We start from the raw sequence: 8,168 nt of genomic DNA, 5'->3' as shown, positions 1-8,168 counted from the left end.
ATAAACCTTCTATTTTAAGTTTATATTAAAAAAATAAAAGCTTCACATTTCACAAGGTACCTGTAGCCTGAAGTGCTTTTACTGTTTGTCTGGGAAATGCTCTGCTTCTCTTCCAGTGAGATAGACTTAGCTTTTTATTGAAGATACTAATGTGATCAGAAAACTACACTGGAATTCACCTAGGCCTTCTAGGCTGAAGGCTTCTCTTGCAGAAATATGAGAGATTTAATAACCATAAGTGTTGCTTAACACAGAATCATAGAATTGTCAAGATTGGAAAAGACCCTTAAGATCATCGAGTCCAACCGTTAACCGAACACTGCCAAGTCCATCTATACCATGTCCTCGAGCACCACATCTATCTGTTCTTTAAATACCTCCAGGGATGGAGACTCAACCACTTCCCTGGGCAGCCTGTTCCAATGCTTGACCACCCTCTTGGTGAAGAAGTTTTTCCTAATGTCTAACCTAAACCTCCCCTGGTGCAGCTTGAGGCTGTTTCCTCTTGTCCCATCACTCATTACTAGGGAGAAGAGACCGACCCCCACCTCGCTACAACCTCCTTTCAGGTAGTTGTAGAGAGCAATAAGGTCTCCCCTCAGCCTCCTCTTCTCCAGACTGAACACCCCCAGCTCCCTCAGCCGCTCCTCATAAGACTTGTGCTCCAGACCCTTCACCAGCTTCGTTGCCCTCTGGACACGCTCCAGCACCTCAATGTCCTTCTGGTAGTGAGGGGCCCACAACTGAGCACAGTACTCGAGGTGCGGCCTCACCAGTGCCGAGTACAGGGGCACGATCACCTCCCTGGTCCTGCTGGTCACACTATTCTTGATACAGATACTATTCTTGAAACATCTTCCATACTAAAGGATATTTTTAAGCTGTTGCACTACTATGCAGTCTATAACTACACTCCCCCACTTCCCTGAGTTTATGCACAAAAAATATTTATGAACTCAATTAGAATAAACTTTATAGTTTAGCTTTTACTTTTTTATTATTTTAATCTGGAAATTGAGCACTTTGAGCACTTACCTTCCTATAGTATCCTGTTCAATATATCTACTAATGCTAACATCCATATGCATTTCTAGTTCTTACTCTTTCACTTGTCTCTTCCAGCAGTGGTTGGGCAAGGTTCCTGGATCATCATGGCAAAATTAGGGCTGTTTTGGTGTTTGTAACAGACCATAATGTATCTTTTACTCTCTGGATCACTTACCTTATGGGGTGATGCAGGAAGAGAAGCAGATCTGAAGAGCTGTAAGCAGGATGATGAGAAGCAGTGGAACAGATCAGGGAATAGACTGATGCTGGCTGTGTGCCTGTTGTACTAATACAGTGTACTCTGTGCCAAATACAGCCTATTTCCTTCCTGAAACGCTGAGAAAATTGAGGGAGAATGTGTGGTCCAAAGTATGGCTTGTGACACAGCTGTAGTCAAGTCTTGCACAATTTGCAAAACCAGGCTAATCTTCTGGAATGTGATTAAAAATTTTCAGCCTTGTCAGTTTAGCTTGAGTTGATGTAGTTGGTTGTTGATTTGTTGAGTCATGATAACCTCTGGTGTGAACAAGCCCTGTCACTTGGAATTTATTAGCTTTGGTGCAGAACTCTGAATGTAACCAGAGAGCTTTCAGTTCTGAAGTTAGTTTGGTTACAGTGTGGTATCGATGTGGAGCTCTACTGCGGGAGCTGTGTCCAAAGGTTCTCTTATGTTCAAAGACCTCAGTGCACTGTTGCTTTCAGACAGGCCCCCAAGTGGAGCAACTCAAAGGATCAGGGTTAGCTAAAACTCTTTCTAGAGAGATTGTAACAGCATGCTGAAAAAAGGCTTTTTAAAGTTAGAAGGGTACTCGGAGTCTGTGTATTTGGATATGAATTCCTTTTCCAAATTCGATGGGTGTGGTCTTGTACCAGAGATCTTAGTCTTGTCATCAAATGGGGCACCCTCTTAGCATTCTGAGAAAAAGTCTGTTTTCCAAAATCAAGTCTTGCTAAGACTTCTAGAAACATGTTAGTTGTAAAACCAGCGTAGCTGTGGGCTCGGACTTTCTGGTTGGAAGTCAGCTTGCAGTTGGTGTTCACAGTCTGTCTGTTCAGAGGATCCCTGGCCATGATTTGTATGCTGTTGGGCCAGCTGCTCTTGATTTGTCCCTTTTGGAAACCCTTACAGTTGGTCTCCAACACTTTTTGTGGCCATCCACCAAAAACATGTAATGCCACAATAGTCGGAGTAGGGTTTTTAAACTTATTTATTTAAATATAGTAGTTGCCAAGTGGTAGCTCTGCTTGCAAGAAGTGCTCATACAAGTCTGTCACAGGCCATCACTGAAATGGTTTAGAAATTACATTGGAGGAGCTGGAGCTCTTAATTTTTATTTTTATTTGGTGGTTTGAGTTTTTATTTTTTCCCTTGGTGATTTGAGAGGTGTAGTCAGGCCTCATCTTAATCACCTTAAAGGAGTTACCTAGATTTATCAAAGTCATTATATGCAAAAAGAATATGGATACATGCATCTGCAACTGTTAATGATTGCCTTCAAAATTTTAGTGCAGTTGATTGATTGAAGAAAAAAAAGGGGGGGGAAGAAGATGGACTATTTTCTAAGCCAAATGCAGTGCCTACATACCTGCTGATTCAAAAAAGGTAACTTCTGTATGTATTCTTACTTTGGGAAGATATTTAAAGGCTGTTTGAAAGAGAAATAACTTATTTCATAAAGAAATATTTAAATCAGTATTCATGGCCTTGATGAATTTTAGCTGTTTCATGATAAAGCATCTGTGGAGTCATCAATGTTTTATTCCTATTTTATCACAGCCAGGCTATGTAATGATAGAGATATTTGAATAAAATAATTTCTTTTACTCTGGGTATATCCTAGATATCTAAAACAGGATAAACTGCCACTCAGGTTTCTGAGGTGTATATGCAAATGGATAAAAATTTTAGATAAACTAAAAAAAAAAATCCACAGGAGTGTTTTTGCCAGTGTCCATGTGGGTATTCTTCACTTTGTTCATGGTAGCGGAATCCCCTGGCCTTTGGGACTGGGGGGATTTTTCCCCCTCCCAATCCAGAGGATCCAAGGCAGTTGTGATTCTGCAAGCCCATAACAATACAAAACAATACCCGCCTGCACACCTACACTCAATACAAAGAATAAACACAGGGCCAGCTACAAATCAACATGGGGAGAGAGCAGTGCCTTTACTGGCACCTGTGTAAACACAGGCTGCTCTCGGGTATTGCAGCTCCACCCTCTTCCTCCTCTCCAGCGGGCCAGGACTGAAGTTCACCTGTGGGGTGTGCACGCACCTGCAGTATGGGTCTCTGGTAGCTGCTGTGAGACGGCCCGGGCAGCGACTGACATCCAGCCCCTCTCTCCCAGCTGCTGGCTGCTAGACCCTCAAGTCCCTCAGACATGTGGTCCTGCTCCAGTGGCTCATACTTACTCCTATTGTCCCACTCGTGGGCTAGTCCTACTTGAAGTTTACTAGTGTTGACACATACGTGCGCACAAGACCAGTCAGAAATAGGGTGTAATAACAATATCAGACGGACTGCAGTGATGAAGGGCAAGGCTCCTGTGTTGAAGCGTAATCGCTAAGCTGTCTACGTGGGACTGGCCCCCTCTATCCTCCTTGTCCTTGTTTTTTCCATGCTTGTTTCTCTCCAGTCTACCTTAGTCTCTCCCTTTACACACCTTTAGTGCTTCCCTTAAACATCCCATAGTAAGTTTTGTACATGGCTGCAATCCCCTTAAATCCCATAATAAATTTTACATAGTCCTCAAATTCTCCCTGTTCTGTCCCTAAATTCTCACTGCCCTGTATCCTGTAAGAAGCCTTACACCCCTTCAGGTAATCCCTCAGTGTGCACAGCTTCCTAGGGAGTTTCCTACACTCGTTGTGGTGGGTTTTGCACCAGGAACAATGATCTGAATCATTTTCCTCTGATGGTTTTATGACTAGTGAGTCAGTGTGCTCGGTTTTCACTAATTATTCTGATCCTTGCCATGGCTTTGTGTTTAATTTGCTTAGCCTTTAGTCAGATAACCTAAGAATCTCTATTATATGAAAAAAATCTCTGCGGTGCCTTCTGATCCTAGTTATTGGACCACGAATGTGGCCGTTGGAGTAGAATTCATCTTGCTTAACCTTAGATGTCTACAGTGCAGGCATGGTGAACAGCTTTGTGTAGCTGATCTTGCTCTCGGTGGAGATAATAGTTATTTTAGGGGACATTTCTCCTGTACCTCAGACATTTATATTATGATTTAAAACTTTGTTTTATTTTATGATTAACATTGTGATACAAAAAGTGGCTAGTTAACTTATGAATATCTGTCCAACCCTAGACAGAACCGCACCCAGAGGCGATTAGATTTAAGATGAGCAAAACCAGCGACAAGTTCGTGTCTGTTATTTGACATCGCAAAAGTCTAAAAATGTTTGAAGGGAGATGAATGAGGTTCTGTAACTGAGGACAAAGAAATTTCTGCGGATAATAGTTTGTGGGAAACTTGAAGAGCTCAATGTTATACCAGAGAAAGATGGAAAGGCGTTTGAAGAAGAGGGACTTTAATTAGAAAGAAAAGACCATGATGTGCTCACCTAGGACTTCTGGGGCTTTAGAAGGTATGTGAAGAATTCTAGGACAAAATCAAAGACCATAGTTCAAATACCACCAACTAAAAACTACTGAAAGTGTCATTCCTTACTATATTAAATGAAAAAAAAAAAAAAAAAAAGACACACTTCCTCTGAGTTGAAGATCATGTTCTTTATACACAGTTTGAAACAAACTTAAGGACTTATTTTCAAAGGTGATAAGTAATCACAGTTCTACTGATTTTAAGCAGAGCTGCTGTTTTTCAGTGCCTTGAAAGTTTGATCTGGGATCTCTGTGGATTTTAGGATATAAAGTGGAAGATACGGGTTTTCGAAGTTTTTCTTATATTAATAAATGTTAGTGTACTTAGTGATTTCATTTTGTCCAAGTCTGCAGCAGTTTCAGCAGATGCAAGCGATGTGTTCTCAGTGGGTAGATGGATATGATCAGGAGTTTATAGCATGTTGCATCACGTTTTCTACTTTTAGGGCTTGTGTGGGCAAAATCAAAAGATCTTTCTGCAGACAAAGGAGCATTGCTGATTATTAAGAAGATAAATGGATGGAGATGGTATTTTGACCGTCATTGTAAAAATGTGATTAAAACCCACAATATGACAGAAAACCACAGATTTAATATAGATTTAGTAGACGTGCTGCACTCACGTATTTATTACAAGACTGACATCCAAGCCTCTAACTTGTGTTCAAGCAGAGCAGAATTATTTGAAGATGTGACTTTTTTCTAAGAGCCTTGTTGTAGAATAAGATTTTTTTTTTTTTTCAGTGACCTGAAAAATACCATTAATTTACAAAACAGCTTATAAAAGCTGTCATGGCATTAGGTACAAGTGAATGGTGGGAGGTAGCAAGGGATGGGGGATCTGTTACGTCTGCTAAGAGAGGCCGTCGCATCCAACACCTGCACGAGACAAGTCCACTGGTTCAGGATAGAGCCAAACCTTATCGACAGCTGCCGAGTCTCGGTCTGAGCGCTCCCGCTGTTACTATCCGGGGCGAACATCCCCGGGTAGCTAGGCAGCAGCGTTCGGTCATTACTCATTTCCCTTTCACTCTCTCCTACAAGAACAGCTGTTTGCTGTTTTTCTGCACTTGGAGATCTAGGATGGAGATTGAACACTACCTGAGGATGAAATTACTTCTTCGTCTTTGTAAAATTGGTTTGATCAGAGGATTACAGATTTTCCAGCATTACGGTTTTCTTTGTCTTCAGTTTTTGTTCTCTTCATGTCCCTGCTTCCCTAAGTAGCGCCTCAGAAATTCTTGCTTTCTCTATGGTCATCATTGACTTGGCTGTATCACTTAGCTTTTGCTAACCAGAAGACAGAAATACTTATTTCTTGAGGTTATTTCTACCATATAATATTATCTGGTGGAACGTTACCCTGAATCCCTCCAAAAATAAGGATCGTTAAGCTCTGGAAGACCTATGGTCGCTTTAATCATTCGCAGATGCCTATGAACCTACACTATGGTGTGCACAGTGTTTGGGATGTATTAGGGGAAAGGAAACCTGGTCTCAAAAAGGCTTGGAGAATGAGAAGAGAGGAGAGCCAAAGGGGAAGGACTGTCACCAGAATATAACACGGTTTTGCAGACTGGCCAAAGGGGTGGGGTTTGGCATGGCAGGAGTCGGGGGAGCTGCAAGGCACAGATGGGAAAGGAAGGAGCGCGTCAGCAGTTTTCTCACTCAGTTTGAGTAAAGACGATAGGGAAAAATCAATCTCTCTTATGCTATAAGAATGTAAGGTGAAATAGGTCTACTTCCCCCCCTCCCCCCCCAAATGGGATAATCCAGCATTTAAGTCTGAAGGCAAAAGATTCATTGGCTCAGCTGGATATCTAAAGGTATCATATTTATAGACCAGCTATTTCAGGAATAGAGTCTGTGTTCTTTTGCATCACTTAAGGCAAAATATAACCTTGGCAAACAAAACCACTGGCAATATTTGCAGTTGCGTCATTCTCAAGTGAGTATTTAACATCAGAAAATGTTAGGACATTCATGATAAGCCACTGTTTTTATATAATCCTGTCAGTTATGGCTGTCCGGTGGCTGTGGTACAATATCTTGAGCAGAAAATGTTCACTATCACAAGTTAAAGCAGCATGGAGTAGGTAACTGGATTATGATAGTGATGTCAAACAGTGGAATAAACTTAATACAGTAATTGGGTGTTTAAATGTGATTTGAAACTAAGGTTTAATCAGAAGAGGATTTTTTTCCCCCAAGAATAAAAAGAATAAAAACAGGAATCTGGCTCAGTGACAATTCTTTAAATTTTGGACAATGTGTAGTAACTTGCTTCAAAAGACAAATACCTTTATGGGTTTTGTGCCTTATTCTGTGGAGAGTCTTTTATGTGAACTGCCCTAGACAGAGATTTTGACTGAGCTCTGTACATTGAAGAAATGTCATCGTGAATTTTGGACCGAGTCAAAATTTGATTGGGTAGTCACGCTAAGGGATGCTTTTATGGTGGCAGACACAGAAAAATGTGGCAGAACAGATTAGAACTAAATGCTCAAAAAAAAAAAAAAATTTAAAAAGTTTTGTTAAAATGTTTAGTAACCAAAGACGAATCACAAGATGGGAAGAGCTGAAATAGTGTGCGGTGGGATGCTAAACTAACCAGTTAAGTCTTTCAGCGAGAGAGATCTGAAGGAAGAAACTGCAGATCAGTCAGGTTCTCATTTTATCCATCTGTCTTAATTCAACCCACTTTTCATACCATCAGAAGCATAAGAGTTCAGCTGCCTTTAAGCTGTATTATCAGAAGCCAATGCCTTTACAGTTCTCCAAATTTTCTTGCAAAACTGCTGCTTCGGTGAATACTCGCTGAAAACATCCCTGTGGTTTGCTGGCTTTGGGGATGCCAAGGATCGTGTGTCTTGGGCCGCGACGTAAAGGTGCGCCCAGTCCAGGAACAGGGCCTGCTTCGTTCTGTGTGACTACGTCTCTCTGAGTAACCAAGGGGAATACCAATGCTGAAAGCAGTTTTCCATCCATTCCTTCCTGTACCACAGGTATATGTTTAATGCATAGCTACAAAAGACTCCTAGCTTGTCGTGGAGGGCGTTAGATTTCCCTGCTGGAGGCCAGCCATGGAAAAGCAAGGCTTTTCACTCGAGTCATTTATTCACAGATGCAATCATGCAAAAGTTGCTGTTTTAGTAAGTGAGCTAATAATGCTTCTCAAGACTTCCCTCTTTTGGAGCAATACAATCATCTGAGGTCTCACTTTTTTTTTCACCCCCTTTGTTGTTTGACTTTCTGACTTCAGGACATTTTATTTAGTTCTGACAGTTCTTTAGCAGCATGTTTTTTATCAACGTCTCCAGAAGGCAGATACCATCAGCAATGTCCAGACCTACACGTGCGTGACCTGACCACAGAATTTCACTGTCTTGAAGATCTGTTACCTCCAAAATATGGTAAATTCAGTATTAACTCCAAACTAACTGGTTAGAGATCTTGGCCCATCTGGTGTCTTAATTAAAACTGCAAAATTTTCTGGGTATTGTACAGA

The sequence above is a fragment of the Platalea leucorodia genome (assembly GCF_965183815.1).
Source record: "Platalea leucorodia genome assembly, chromosome: 1".
NCBI lineage: Eukaryota > Metazoa > Chordata > Aves > Pelecaniformes > Threskiornithidae > Platalea > Platalea leucorodia.
Note: the sequence above shows the minus strand (reverse complement) of the source record.